A 15,359-nucleotide genomic window follows, 5' to 3' on the forward strand; every position below is an offset into this window, starting at 1 on the left:
TCAATATCTCGAGAACAGAAGACCCCAGAAAGCACAACCATTGTCTTTGAAATAAACTTAAATGTTAGTGATAAATTTTCATATAGCTTTGATACTAGCCACACCACGTTTTATTTTATAAAAAAAAATTTATACCTTCAAGATAGTAGTTTTCTCCTTATTAACTGAAGCCCCAGAGAATCCAAAATGCCACCCCATTGTATAAAGAAAAACATGTTCAAGTTCTTCCCACCCTGTTAGTATTTCAACTTTGAGTGGACAAGTTCTGCATCCTCTCCTTGCAGTGAAATCCTACTCCCCACCCCCATGGTGACCTATTAGTCTCCAGGTTTCCTCCAACTTTACATATCTGTAGTCTCAACCCCATTACAGTTTCTCCGCCCCCCCCCCAATCTTTGTTCAACGCACACCCATCTCTCTCTCCGGATCTCCTTCCCCCAGCTCTTTAGAAGTCCAGTCCAGCATCTCCCTCACACCATCTCCATCCTCATCCCTGCCATCTCACAGTATCTGCACACTAGCCCCTCGTCCTCGGGGACTTGAGCACCAGAGCAATGACTTTCTCTTGCTCCCAGCATGTGCTGCCATTTTTAGCAATTGTAAAAATTATATTAATCGCCTGGTTCCTCTGCTGCCTACACTGCAGGGCCCTCCAGTCTGCTGTGCCTTGGGCACTCACCAACATGGCATGCTGTGGGCTTTTTAATCGTGCAGACCTCTGCATTCTTTAACACCTGAATTCGGAAATGTTCCTCTTTGACCTTAACCTCTTTCTTCTGCCCACCTTCCCATCCTGCTTTCTGTCACTCCTACGGACCCATTCATTGACAAGAGTGATGATTTGTGACCTGCCACTTCCTAGCTCAGTTGTCTTCAATTCCTCTGGCCCTGTACTTCACCATCGTTAGAATCTCTGTTCTCTGTGATTGCTATGGTCATAATTTATAACCCATCTCTAATTTATCTGGTCTATTTTAGTTTTGCATGTGACATCAACTTAGACTCCTTCACACCTTAACTATCATTTACTTGCCTGACTAGAGCCCTAACCTAATTGCTTGAATTTTTGCTTTCCCTAAACTAGCATTTCTCCCATTGCTTGAATTTTGCTTTCCCTATTGCTTGAATTTTGCTCCCATTGCTTGAATTTTGCTTTCCCTAGATTAGCATTTCTCAACATTTTTCATTATCACCTCACCCTTTTTAAGCATTTTTTTCTAATCACCTCAACCCCACTTTAAAACTCAGGAATAAGACTTGTTAGGTGGGGTTGAGCATTGGGAGACCACACATCACTGTGACATCTAAGATAATGTTTTACTCTACCACCTGTCATCTTAAGAAGTGGTTTTCACCTCTATCAAGAATGTACACCCTAGACTCTCATCTAATCTGTCACGTGCTGGAGATGAAAACGCAAATCTGAGGTAAATGGGACCCTTACAAAAAAAATATCTCTGAAGACAGCCATGTGGGGGGAAAAAAAAACAGGATAGGGTGGGAGATAGAGCTGTTAGAGATTCATCTTTTCTGAACTTATAATGTGTCTCAATTATTTCCTGTCTTCCTAATGCATATTTCCTGTATCCTTGTTCCCTACCTCAGTGCCCACACACATACCCAGAAGATGGCATCACTCCTTACTTTTACTTATGGTGTTCAAATCATTTAGGGTGAATTCTTTGCAGCTTCCTTTCTGCCTACCTCAAAATTTCCTGCATTCTCAGACTGCCTCTCCTTCGGTTCTTCTGTGGGAGAAGGAATTGCCTTGCCTTTCCCATAAGGCACCTGCTCACACCTGTGTTTGTGGGTTTTTTTTTTAATTGAGGCATAATTAACATGCAGAAAAATGCACACATCTCAAGTAATGAGTTTTGAAATTGTACATACTCTTGTAGTTACCCCCCAAATAACATATAGAACAGTTCCATCACCCCAGAAACACCCTTCATACTTCTCCTGAGTAATTTTCCCCCTCCTGTGAGGCCATTGTGGTTCTGATATTTTTTTCCCATAAACTAGTTTAGCCTGTTTTAGAGCTTCATTTACAGGTGATCAGTACTCTGGTTTCTCTTCAGATTGCATAAATCTTTCCCCTTTTACAGGTGATCATTTACTGAGTGCTTTTTTGCTTTCTGAAGATTTTTGCTTAGCACAATTTTTTAGTCTTACCCATGTTATTACATGTTATCTTTTTTATTGCTGAGTAGTAAAAATTAAAAAATGTACAATTATACATATTCTGTTGTGTGAATATGAGGTACTTTGTTATTTTCCCTGGGTGGATGCTCAGTTTGTTTATAGGCGTGAGTTATTATGAACGTTCAGATTGTGAATATTCACATCCCAGTCTTTGTATGCTCATTTTTGGCATAAATATCTAGGAGTGGAATTATGGAGAATTGCATCTTTACTGTATCTTTGCCAAACAGTTCTTCAGAGTAATCGTACCGTGTTTCACTCCAGCAATGGTGAGCAATCCCTTTGCTTCACACCCTAACACTTGGTGTTGGTGTTGTCAGTCCTTTTTATTTCAGCCCCGATTGCTCGTTAGTGTAAAACCCACATATGTTTTTGATGCTGTTTCTTTCCTGCTCCCCCATCCATTATCATGGGTTCTCTCTCAGGTCTTCAGATTCTTCCCATTCCACAGACGTCTGACCCCTAGGGACTCTTTCTCAGTTTAGTTACTCCCTCCAGTTGTTCTCCTGAGTCCTTCCTTTCTCTGATCAAATTGACAAGAGGAATGGGTAACACATGGTGCTTCTTCCTCCCACCTGTTCCCTCAGCATTCCAGTGGACCTGCTGTCTTGCACATCAGCTATGAAATTCGAAGGCTCTCTCAGCTCTCCCTCCCCTTGATTTCTCTGGAGTGAAGAATATGACACTGTTGACTACCTTCCACTGCTTTTGAAGCTCTTTGTCTTGTTGTTATATTACAACACATTATTTTTCTCTTCTGTTTCCGATATCTACTCTTCTTCCACCCTCCCTTTGAATTTGGGCGCCCCTGAGAAATTCATTGACTATCCATTACAGACACACGTAGAGTCCACGGGCCATAGCATTGAAGACTTTCCATAATCCTGCCTCTTCCCTCCTCCTTTTCTACTATTCTCCCACATTATGTGAACCCAGATGCTGAGCCAAACTGAGCACTTGTCAGTGTATGAGAAATACTAACTTGCAAACTACATTCAAGAAAAAATGACAAAGGTTTTAAAGTGGGAACTCTTCTAGTTCATATGATCTCTATTTTACTTGCATTTTTATATTCAATTTCTTACAAAACTGAATTATCTGGGAGATGACGGGAATGTTTACCTATTTCCTCAAGATTTGGGAGTTATTTGCATATAAACAGATTGCTAATTGTGAAAATATTTTTGTAAGTATCTCTCCCTCACCAAAACTCTACCCATTTAGGCCGTGATCACTAATGAATCAGGCATGAGTAAGTTGTTTTAAGTCCATAGTGCAGTCTGCAAGGTCCCTTTTCTAATCCTTTCTTTTGCCCTCATGGCTGCAATTAACACTGGTGAGGCCAGAAGTCGGCTCTGCACCGGAAGCACCGTGGGAGAGAGCAAGCTCTCAGGAACCGCTGGTATTGTTTACCTTCTCTTGGAGAAATTGGGATGTCATCATTTTCTCTCCTTGCATAAATATTTGGGACAGTGTCATGGAGGGGGCTGGCCTGCTTTGTGAGGTACTGGAGCTTTCAGCAGTCCCCTTTGCCCTGAAAAGAACTTTCCACCTCCTTAAACCTCATCATCTCTGCAGGATTCATTTGCCTTGAACTCCTGTGCTGGGGAATGACTTGGAACAACTCTTAACTAGGAGTGTACTTAAAGAAGATACAATTCAATTTAAAAAGAAATGAGGGTAGTCGTTGGAAATTTCTTCTTGGACATACTGTCTTACTTCAGGGGACCAGGCACCTCAACTTTTTATCTTAAATCCTGTAGGAGATCAGCCTTGCCCTGACACAGAGGTTAATTTGGAATACAAGTGGTTAAAGATCATTAAAAGGTGTTCAAATTTAAAATGCTCTAAAAGTCCAGGAAGAGAACTTCAAAGGACAGCAGGAGGCCCTGCGCCCTCTCCGTGTTGCCTGGGGCCCCTGTAGCACCTGTCTGGGAAGCCATGTGGGGAAGTGAAGCCTCCCTTAAGGCTGCCTTCTTTTCTTTGTGACTCCTCACCAATTCTGCCAGCCCCCCCTCCAGTGTCCCACTCTCTCCAGCAGGCCCAGCGTGGGGCTGTCCTACTTCATGCGTCCTGCGGTGCCACCTGTCTGCTGGCAGCGTTGCAGAGCTCACTGCCCTCAACCTTTCTGCTGCCTCTCCTGCAAGTGAAAAGAACAATAGTAACTAACTGTTGAATGACAAATACAGAGTGCTTCCTCAGGGCTCCAGAACCTGCCCATTCAGGGCTTGTGGGGGGCTAACACCATCACTCCCCTCTTACAGGTGGGCACACAGGGAGGTGGGATGCCTAGAGCTGGTGATTTCCCTCTGTCCGGCTGGGCGCCACGCCAGCCTCAGGTTCAGGAGCTGCAGAGCTTAGCGAGTTTGGATCTCAGCTCTATCATGGAGTAGTCTGCAACCTAGGAAAATGATTTTGTTTTGCAGTGCCTCCAATTACTCATTCATAAACTGGAAATAACAGTAGTAACTGCATCCTTCATGAGTACTAAACACAGGAATGTATGGAAGTACTTAACAGGACCTAGCCCCCAAAAAGATGAAATAAGTTTTAGTGATTATTAATTCTTACTAGCCCAGGGACATAATTTCTCACTTCTAATCTGAAGCCTAAGTTCTTAGTATACAATTAATTATGAATGAGAAGGAGCTAATACATTCTCTACCCCTGCAGCTGAACAGCTCTTGGGACAATATTCAACCACCTTGAGGCTCCACTTGCTCCTGTTCTAAATGAGGAACCGGAGAATCTGTGGTCTTAATGAGGACTCCAAGTTTCCCATCTCTTAACTGAAGTGTTAGTAGACGACCAGAAAGGAACTTGAAGTCCCCGTTCTTTTCAGAGGCAACACTCGCATTCGAACAGCATCACGCCTTTGCTGGGAAATCAGCTAGTGAAACTTCCGGTAGAAACTCCGGGCGGGAGCCTGGGTGGAGGGTGGGGAACGAGCCAGTGGAGCCGCGTTTCCAGCGCCGTCCCACGTGCCGGACGCTCTGCTAGGCGCACTGCCCACCTGTGTTTATTTCACCCTCACGGGAAGCTGGAGAGGGAGAGATTAATGTGCACATCTCACAGTTTCGGCCACTGAGGCTCATGGCGATGGAGCCTCTGACCCAAGTCACCCAGCAGGGGAGGGCAGAGTCAGGATTCAGACAGCACTCAGCCTGAGCCTAAACCCAGGGCCCTGCGTTCAGCTGTGGCCTTTCATTGGAGGGGTAAGTCAGTCCTGGTTGAATCAGGCTATTCTGAGCTGCCTTTTCCTCCAGGTCCCACCCTGGGAGCATTGTTTCTGTGCTTTCCTTCAAATCACTGAAAGGTTTGCCTTAAATATTTGCCCTCACCTTGAAGTGATAGTGGCTTGGGGCCATTCCTCCATCCCCTCCCAGTCCACCTTGGCAGGGCAAGGGTCAGGCCAGCATGGGACAAGGGTCCTGATGCCGGGGTTCAGAACAGTGACCTCTCTGGATAAAGACATCAACAGCCAATCAGAGGAGCAAAGGCCGAGGGGACTCAGGAGGAACGTTTCCTCATAGCCTCCTCTGTGCCAGCCCCTATGGGAGGTCTTTACCGTGTCACCATGTCTCCTTGTCTCCGTGTCTGCTGCTCTGTGACCAGACAGCATCAAGACCTTCTGCCACTCCATTTCCTTAGTTTTCAGCGGGGGAGGCAGGTGTTCAAAACAACCAAAGTTTGACCACTCACACCACCTAGGGTGGGTGCCCCAGCTGCCTCCCGTTATTGCCACAGGGACCTGAATCCGATCCCTGCAAACCCACTATGGGGGGAGGGCAGATGGTCTACTTAATGCTGACTATATTGAGTGTGGGTTTGGAGTTCAAGAAAAAATTCATTCTGTTCCACCACATAATATGAATCAGTCCTCCACACAATTAGTTCTGTGCAGCTTCTGTGAAAAGTCAAGCAGAAAAACTAGGGCGAACGCCGCTAAATTAGATGCAATATGGCCATTGCGTTGCCCGGACGTGAGCTCGGTAAACACAATCATAAAAGAGGCCACACAGAGGCTAATCCAATCTTTTTAAATTTGCTGTACAGGAAACATAGTAGAGCCACAGAAAAATGTGTGCTCTGAGAAGGTCGTCTCAGTCAGACGTTTACAATGTGACTTTCATGATTCAGCTTTTCAGAAAAGCTAGGAAAGTCTACCCGTCACTCCCTTCTCCCTACCACCACATTAAAAAAAAAAAAAAAGGACATACTCTTTTTCCTTTGTGAAAGACATCATTTTTGGATCCAACAACAACAAATACCCTGACAAAGAAAAAGAAATTAAAACTGCCTAGCACTCCAAGTTCACACTGTGGTTAATGGGAAATTTTATTACTGCCAAGTGAATTGCTAAATCCATTTATTTCTGTTACTGGCATTTCCTAAATTCTCCCAAAATGTCAATACTTTTTCAAGGCAAGCATCTGCTTTCAGTTTAAATGAATGTGTCTTGAGATTTTAGACAGGAGTCCAAAAAGTTTTCTAAATTGACACTTAACAGGTCTTTAATTACTAAAAGAAAATGTGGTGAGGTTTTATTTGCTTTTGCTAAATATCTGTCATTGAGCTAGCGCCAGGAAAGTGAGATGATGCAAATGTTTTTACTTAACACACAAGAAAAACTGTCTCACTGCTGTATAACCAAAGGGGAAATTCCCTGTGAAACTACAAATGTTTAACGGCAAGATTTGCACATTATGAACGAGATCTCATTTCTACTTGATGTTTCTCTTACGAAATCAATGTTGAAGGTGTTATTGGTTCCAGGAACCCCATCTCAGGAATTTTAGCCTTTTGGAAGTTCCTGGGGGAAACTTAAGAGAGTGGAATTTTGCTTGCAGAATACTAGGAGCTTTTTATTTATATGTGACGACCATGTGGATAACACAGGAGCTAAGACTTGAGTGCAAAATAGAGGACAGTCACAGCAGAGCTTCTCTGAAAGAGAAAACTGCTCCTCCAGTTGCGGTGTTTCCCAGTGTCCCCCTCCACCCCCAGCCTCCCCACATCACCAGCATCCAGAGGTATCGATCACCTGGGCAGATCAGCCCGCCATTGTGACCTTTCTCTTTGGCTCCAATGGTCCCAGGAAGTCTTCTTTCTCCCTTTTTAAAGCTTCCTTAATCCTGTTACATTCAGCCTTACATCAAGGATCAATTGATCAGGCAATCCCACATAGTAATCAGGGAAGACTTTCTTTTTTATTTATTTATATTTTTTCAATATTAAATTATATACTCCTTATTACATTTTCCCCATTACCATTTAGTCCCCTTATGCCCCCCCACCCTCCCACAATCACCACAACACAGGGCAGACTTTCTTGAAGCATAGGCTGAAACCCACACTCAACAGAATCACCTGAGGGGCTTATCAAGAATACTGATTCCCGGCCCTGCCCCAGCCCTACTGAACCTTAGAGGGATCCTGCATTTTACCAAACACTTAGTGATTTCTAAGCATGAAGATTTGAGAACTACTGACCTAAGGGAAAAGGGAAGACAGAATATTTTTGGTCCTGAAGGATTATCAGTCATCAGCTGACTTGTTTGGCAGATGAGGAAATTCAGGATGCTGAGAGGCAAGAAATATTACTTAACCCTGATGTGGTTTTACTCTCACCCATCTGGGGGTCCCTCATAGTTCCGTCAATGCCAGTTGCAGCCCCTAACAGAAGCTCTGACGGTCGGTCCTCAGTACCCTCAGTGCGACACGAGTTTCCAAAGGGACTCCGTGTGCCTTTCCGTGATCCCAAACTGGAAGTGCGTCCATGGTGAGTTGTACTGGGGCTGACCTTACCAGTTTGTCCACCAGGTATGGGTTCCTTCATTCCAGCTTTTTGTACTGAATTCAGAGAGATAATCTATGGACTCGGTTGCCTGAATCCCACGCTTGGTCAGTTCAGAGGCAAATGTGATTTTCACATCTTCCTCTGTTTAATTGACATGTCGATTCCCTGTGAATGGGTAACAAAGTGGCCCTACATAGATGGGGTTCACATGGACAATGGGCTTCTGGTTTTCCTAAATAGCCTAAATATTGTAGAGCCAAACGAATGCATTAGGAAGTTTTAATGCTGTCTAATGCTGGCCCAAGGGTGATCTGTACCATCAGAATACATAGGTAATTCCCGTGATTAAGGAATTCCATGGTATCATTTTGAAATTTCCTGCTTTTCTTATTACACATTTTTACTTGGAAATAGCTACTTAAAATGTTCTTTTCTAAGAAGCTTTCCTGGCGTGGCTACAAAAGAGGCTCAAAATTGCTTCTGATTCTTTCATGCCTAAATATTCACCTTAGGCAATCACCCTTGGAAGTGAAGACCCACGCTTTCAGGTGGCTTCACCATCAGCTGAGTGGGTTCGGAACTATGGGTCTGGCATTTACACTTTCTCAACTCCGTGTTTGCCTTAGAATGAGGTTTCCAGGGGTAAAGCCTCTGTTTGTTACTGGTGCTACTTCACAGTTAGTGGCAGTGCTATTTATTTGTGTATTTAATAACAATCATTACACTAAAAATCCATTGGGATATCAGACACAAGAGAAAAATCACTGATGTCTAAGCTAAATTTTTTTGTGAATAGTTTAAAAAATGGAAGTATATTACTTTTGAGGGAATTTCAAAAACACTACATTCTGCTTTAATTTGAAAAGGAGAGAGATTGATTTTAATGGGTGATTTTTAAAAACATTCACTAAGCTAATAAAAGCCAAAACATACATCATATCTACTGTGAGCCGAGACACAAGGAGGTCAGATAATTTGCCTAAGGAATCACAGCTAGTAAATGGTAGGAGCAGAGTCCAAACCCAGCCCTGGTTTTTGAGTCTGTGCTTTTAACCACTATGCAGACTGAAGATAGAGAAGCTGCTTAGCAGTGCCTGGTAAGTTAGAAGTGCTCATAAAATGGAAACTAAACTTGGAATTTTTTTATGATTCCAAGCGTTGGGTGCTTCTGCCTGCCTTAGGATCGCTTCTATAATATTGAAAGAGTTGTAGAAACAGAGGTACAAAATGGATTGTATTATCCTCTGTCAAATTTTTATTAGAATATTGGAAAACTTAAAAGAGATTTGCAAAGATCTAAGAATGAAGAAAATAGGAAAACCATGGCTTTTAAAAAGTAATTTAGCAATTATTGAATTTCTACTCTGCAGATCATTGTACTAAACTTACTGAATTTCCACCTTGTACAGATCGCTGGCATTAAAGAAGTAAATAACACGAATGAGACATGGGTCCTGTGTATGAAGGCACTTGAACCTAGTCCTGGTCACAGACAGGATGCATAACATTTAAGGGAGTGGAGGCGGAAGTGTGGACTGTGGTCTGTCGATGGATCTGCTATATGCGAAGTTCTAAATTACAGAGTCCTGCTGTTAGAGTAGCTGCGTGCTGTGGGCAAATCACTCGATCTCTCCAAATCTCAGTGTTTTCTATTGTTGTTGGGTTCGTGGTTGCTAGTATTTAAAATGAAGATAATTCCACCTAATTCATTCTGCTTAATGAGAATTCAAATATCTAATGCAAAGGAATCACTCTCTCCTTTGTGGGGGGTAAAATATTCAGCAAACAACTGTTGGGAAACGAAGTTTGAGAAACTTGCCTGCTTGAGGCCTTCACTCAGATAAGCTCGCACCCTCCCACGGGAGCCTGGGTGGGAGCCCTTCACATGCTGAGCACGGGCCTTGGAGACGAAAAGTAATGTGGGGCCCAGTTACTCCTTAGGATGTAGAGCAGCAGGGCAGAGAGCAGCTGCCCCTTCGGAGGCCAGAACAGGGCTTCTAACAGTGCCTTGCCACCGTTTTTGTTTGTTTGTTTTGTTCTTTGTTACAAAAAGAAACCCAAAATATAAAAGAGATAGCATATATGTGGCTGCTGACTTTGTTACACGTTCAGGAGCCCTGAGGAGGGGATCATGCTGTGAGATGGTTAAGTCAAGGAAGCCTTCCCGGGAGCAGAAGTTGCTCGGGCAGGAGGAGAAAGCCTCCTGTGAGGTGCAGGCAAGAGTGCGGGGCTGAGAGGCGCCAGACCTGGGCGCGGCCTTCCTTTTTGCTTGGGACCAGGGCAAATCACTGAGGGCCCTTCATCTCGGTTTCCACTGCTGTAGACCTAGGAGGTTAGACTACATCCACAATTCTCCTATCCAGACGGCTGTCACATCCCTGCAGAGAGCTTCCTATGAAGAGGCCCAACCTCAGAACACCAAGGTCTTTTGAAAAGCACCCCAAGTGGTTTTAAGGGACAGAGAGGGTAGAGAAGGAGTAGGAGGTCTCTTAAGTTCTGGAGAATAGGTGGCAAAGGCCACCCAGTCTAGCCGGACTAGTGGACACCTGGGTATGTTTAAACAGTGGTCAGAACTCTGACATAGAGGGTTTTGAACTAAGAGTCTATCTGTAGGCTGTAGGGCGTTAGTGAAGAGTTTTATGTAAGGAAATGGGTTGAATGCTCTAGGAAAACACATGTTTCTTGCAGTTGTCTGTATGTCATAAGAGGAGAAGAGAGAGAACTGGAAACAGGTTGCAAACTGAGGGTATTAACTCAGGTGTGTTGGCAAGCAAAACCAAGTAAGGCATGCTCCAGACTGCAATAATCTAGTAGAATTGGAGGAGTATTGCCCCTGTGTTTTAATATGGATAATTATCAGAGACACATGGGCCATAATGTAGATATGAAACGGATGCTCTTCAGAAACAGGTTAAAATGAAATTAAGTTCTCATGTGGTAATCGTGTGACTATGTGACCAAGGAAGGTTCCATTTAGATGAATTATCTGCTATAAGTAACTGTATCAAATCCACACCTATTTCATAAACTGCCACCAAAGGAGTGAGCGAAAGAGAGACCACAGAAGAAATATATCTTCTATTTCCCTCTATGTTAGTATACCTACTATTTCTTTCCCTTTCAGAAACAAAAACAACAAAATTACCACATATTAATTTTGAGAGCTTTCATAAAAACATTGTTTTACCAGCCGGTTAAGAGGGCATGTGCCTGGCCCCCTTGGCGTCTAGTGACTGACTCTCAAAGGCTCTCATGGGGGAGTAGAGCCACCGAGGGTGCAGAGCCAAGAGGAAATGACCTGTCTGCCTGCGTATTTGCATCTTGCAATGCTCACACTCAACCAAACTGTGAGATACAGCGGTTTTCTGAAAGTGTGTCAGTCAGTCCCTTAAGAGATTCATAGAAACACAGTTTTCATAAAGAATTCAAGTTCCCTATATATAACTCTGATGCTAAGTTTTCCACTATGTCACACTAATGGTCATGGACTATATTAAGAGCTAATTAATCTCACTGAGTTCATACATAAAAGGTTTAAGTTGCCATTTTAACTGAAAATTTGACAATCAAATTGTTGGTTTTTTTCCTGCTGATTTTGAAGAATATCCAAGCTAAATTACATCCTGAGGGACTTGATTTTCAGCCTTAATTTCCTAAATCCATATCTTCCTTTGGACTTGGAGAGAACTTCCAAATTAATGTTAATAAAGATTTACAAAGTCCTTCCCTGGCTGGTGTGGCTCAGTAGATTGAGCACCGGCCTGCAAACCAAAGTGTTGCCGGTTTGATTCCCAATCAGGGCACATGCCTGGGTTTCGGGCCAGATCCCCAGTAGGGGGCACAAAAGAGGCAACCACACATTGCTATTTCTCTCCCTCTCTCCCTCCCTTCCCCCTGTCTAAAAAAATAAATAAAACCTTTTAAAAAAGAGATTTACAAAATCCTTGGAGGAAGAGCTCTGCTAACCATGAAACCAATAGTGAAATGACCAGTGTTAAAAAAGTTTTTATTTAGAAAGATGTGCCAATCAAGAAATACTTCAAGAAATATTTTAGAATAGAAACTCGAGAGTACATAAACACAGTGGACCTCCACAGAATGTACAGGCCCTCTTTAAATGTCTGTTGACTAAAATGAATGAATCAACAAGAAAGCAGCACCAAGAGAGCTGTAACGCAAATGTTTTATAACCATGCAACTTTAAAGCCCCATCCCAAGGACGATCTACTTACTTAGGGACACAGGGGTTATACTTTGATGCTAGGGTGCATGGAGAGGAGACCAGTAGGAGTCAGCTAGATCCCGAAAAGGAGAGGATAGAGTGGACAGCCACCTTCTTCAGGAAATAGCTAACACGTAAAAGACAATGATAAGTGTTTGCTAAATTAAATAGTTAAATGCAAGGTATACACTGAAAACATGACTTTTTTCCCCCAAGGTCTGCGATAAAAGGCTATCTTCCCAGTAAAATCACCTTGTAATATGCTGCTTTTAACACTTGGAACTCAGGCATGGGAGTCAATATTAGTTTTCCCTGTGTAGATCTTTATCCTGCAGAGACTGAAGCCTGAGGGGTTTTTGTAGCAGGAGCTACTCTCAGCCGCTTTTAATAATTCATGGAGCAATTATGCTGCAGTCTCAGCATGTGGACAGATTACCTGGGAATCTTTTTAGAATGCAGGCTGTGGCTCAATGGGTCTGTTTAGGGCCTGAGACTGTGCATCTTTCACAAGCTCCTAAGTGATGTTGATGAGACTGGTCCATGAATCGCACTTCGAACAGCAAGGTCACCAGAGGTAAATAAGTAGTTAGGATGAGCAGACATGGTGTGCTAGAAGAGCGCTGGCTCTTGACTCAGAAGATGGATTATGTGAATATGATGAGTCACTTGACTTTTGTCTGAATCCAAATTTTCTCATTAGAAGAAATGAGTACAATAAGACAATAATACCTGCTGCATGAGATTGGTGTAAGAATTAAATTAATAATACATGAAAACTTACCAGAGCATATGGTAGATATTCACTGCTGGCTCAATGATTGTTGGTTCTAAATAGTAAGAATGTCAGCACACAGTTCAGCACTGGTGGCTGGTAAAGATGGGGCTCCCTTGGCTGTGTGCCCTATAGTTCCAGGAGTTCTGTTCTTCATTCCACTTCTTTTGCCAGTTACAATGTCTAGCACTTAGCAAATGATCAGAGTTTGTGGGATTGTACTAGTAGCAAAGTCGATCATTGCCAGTGGCTATTTTTGGCTTCAAAGATAGTGATATTCGGAGAATGACCCAGGGTTTCCTCATGGCAGTAAGAGGAAAGGGAACTGTCACCCGATATAATGGTAATTACTCTGGGGCCTTGGGTACTCTTCATATCAGAGGCATAATCACTGGGAGAAGATTAAAATGAAAAACACAGGCCCAGCCTCAAGTCTTAGTAAAAACATGATGATAAAAAAGCTCATTGTTGTTTGCCAGCCAGTAGTCACAGTATTTTCTAATTTTTTAAAAATATATTTTATTGATTGTGCTATTACAGTTGTCTCATCCCCGCCTTATTCCCCTCTGCCCTGCACCCCCCCGCTCCCCGGCATCCCTCCCTTTAGTTCATGTCCATGGATTGTACATATAAGTTCTTTGGCTTCTACATTTCCTATACTATTCTTAACCTCCCCCTATTTTCTACCTATCATTTATGCTTCTTATTCTCTGTACCTTTTCCCCTTCTCTCCCCCTCCCACTCCCCCACTGATAACCCTCCATGTGATCTCCATTTCTGTGATTCTGTTCTTGTTCTAGTTGTTTGCTTAGTTGGTTTTAGTTTTTGTTTTTGTTTTTGTTTTAGGTGTGGTTGTTAATAACTGTGAGTTTGTTCACATTTTACCATTCACAGTTTTTGATCTTCTCCTATTTCTTAGATAAGTCCCTTTAACATTTCATATAATAAGGGCTTGGTAATGATGAACTGCTTTAACTTGACCTTATCTGGGAAGCACTTTATCTGCCCTTCCATTCTAAATGATAGCTTTGCTGGATAGAGTAATCTTGGATGTAGGTCCTTGGCTTTCATGACTTGGAATACTTCTTTCCAGCCCCTTCTTGCTTGCAAGGTTTCTTTTGAGAAATTAGCCAACAGTCTTAATGGGCACTCCTTTGTAGGTAACTGTCTCCTTTTCTCTTGCTGCTTTTAAGATTCTCTCCTTATCTTTGATCTTGGGTAATTTAATTATGATGTGCCTTGGTGTGTTCCTCTTTGAGTCCAACTTCTTTGGGACTCTCTGAACTTCCTGGGCTTCCTGGAAGTCTATTCCCTTCACCAGATTGGGGAAGTTTTCCTTCATTATTTGTTCAAATAAGTTTCCAATTTCTTACTCTTCCTGTTCTCCTTCTGGTACCCCTATGATTCAGATGTTCGAACATTTAAAGATGTCCTGGAGGTTCCTAAGCCTCTCCTCATTTTTCCGAATTCTTGTTTCTTCATTCTTTTCTGGTTGGATGTTTCTTTCTTCCTTCTGGTCCATCTCGTTGATTTGAGCCCCGGTTTCCTTCCCATCACTGTTGGTTCTCTGTACCTTTTCCTTTATTTCACTTAGCATAGCCTTCATTTTTTCATCTAATTTGTGACCATATTCAACCAATTCTGTGAGCATCCTGATTACCAGTGTTTTGAACTGTGCATGTGATAGGTTGCCTGTCTCTTTGTCACTTAGTTGTATTTTTTCTGGAGCTTTGATTTGTTCTTTCCTTTGGGCCATTTTTTTTGGTCTGGGCTCACCTGTTATGTAAGGGGGGGAGCCTTATGTATTCACCAGGGTGGGGTAATGCTGGTCACTGCGCTGTGACACTGTACGTGGGGAAGAGATCTGGGAGGGAACAATGGCGCTTGCTCTACTCTCTGCTGGTTTTCAGTTACTTGGGCCCTTCTGGTGCTGCTTCCCAAGTGGGTGGGCTGTGCACATTCTAGGCCCCTGTGTGTCTCTCCAAGGAGCTCTCCTGTGAGGCTGGGAGTCTCTCCTGCTGACGCCTCAACCCCCACAGGTGTTTTCAATTAGAGGTTTGAAGCTTTATTTCCCCCGTGCTGGAGCCTTGGGTTGTGCAGTCTGTCTCACTCCCTAGTTTTTCCTCCTGGTTTATCTGCACAAGAATGTGGGACTGCCCAGTCTGCAAGTCACCATCTTGCCTAATCCACCAGCCACCACCCATCTGCAAGTCCTCTCTGCCCCGCTGCCGGGCTCCGCCCCTCCTACTGGTCTGGATGAATGTTTCTTCTTTATCTCCTTTGTTGTCAGACTTCCATACAGTTCAATTTTCTGTCAGTTCTGGTTGTTTTTAAATTTGTTGTCCTTCTTTTGGTTGTGCAAG

At 43.1% G+C, this 15,359-nt stretch overlaps 1 protein-coding gene across 2 annotated transcripts in view; it reads left to right on the plus strand.

The window, feature by feature from the left end:
* The window catches only part of TMTC1 (transmembrane O-mannosyltransferase targeting cadherins 1), a 244,192-nt gene that overhangs the window by 198,051 nt on the left and 30,782 nt on the right, over positions 1-15,359 (plus strand). The gene's annotated exons all lie outside the window — the stretch shown is intronic.

The sequence above is a fragment of the Desmodus rotundus genome, chromosome 3 (genome assembly GCF_022682495.2).
Source record: "Desmodus rotundus isolate HL8 chromosome 3, HLdesRot8A.1, whole genome shotgun sequence".
Lineage (NCBI taxonomy): Eukaryota > Metazoa > Chordata > Mammalia > Chiroptera > Phyllostomidae > Desmodus > Desmodus rotundus.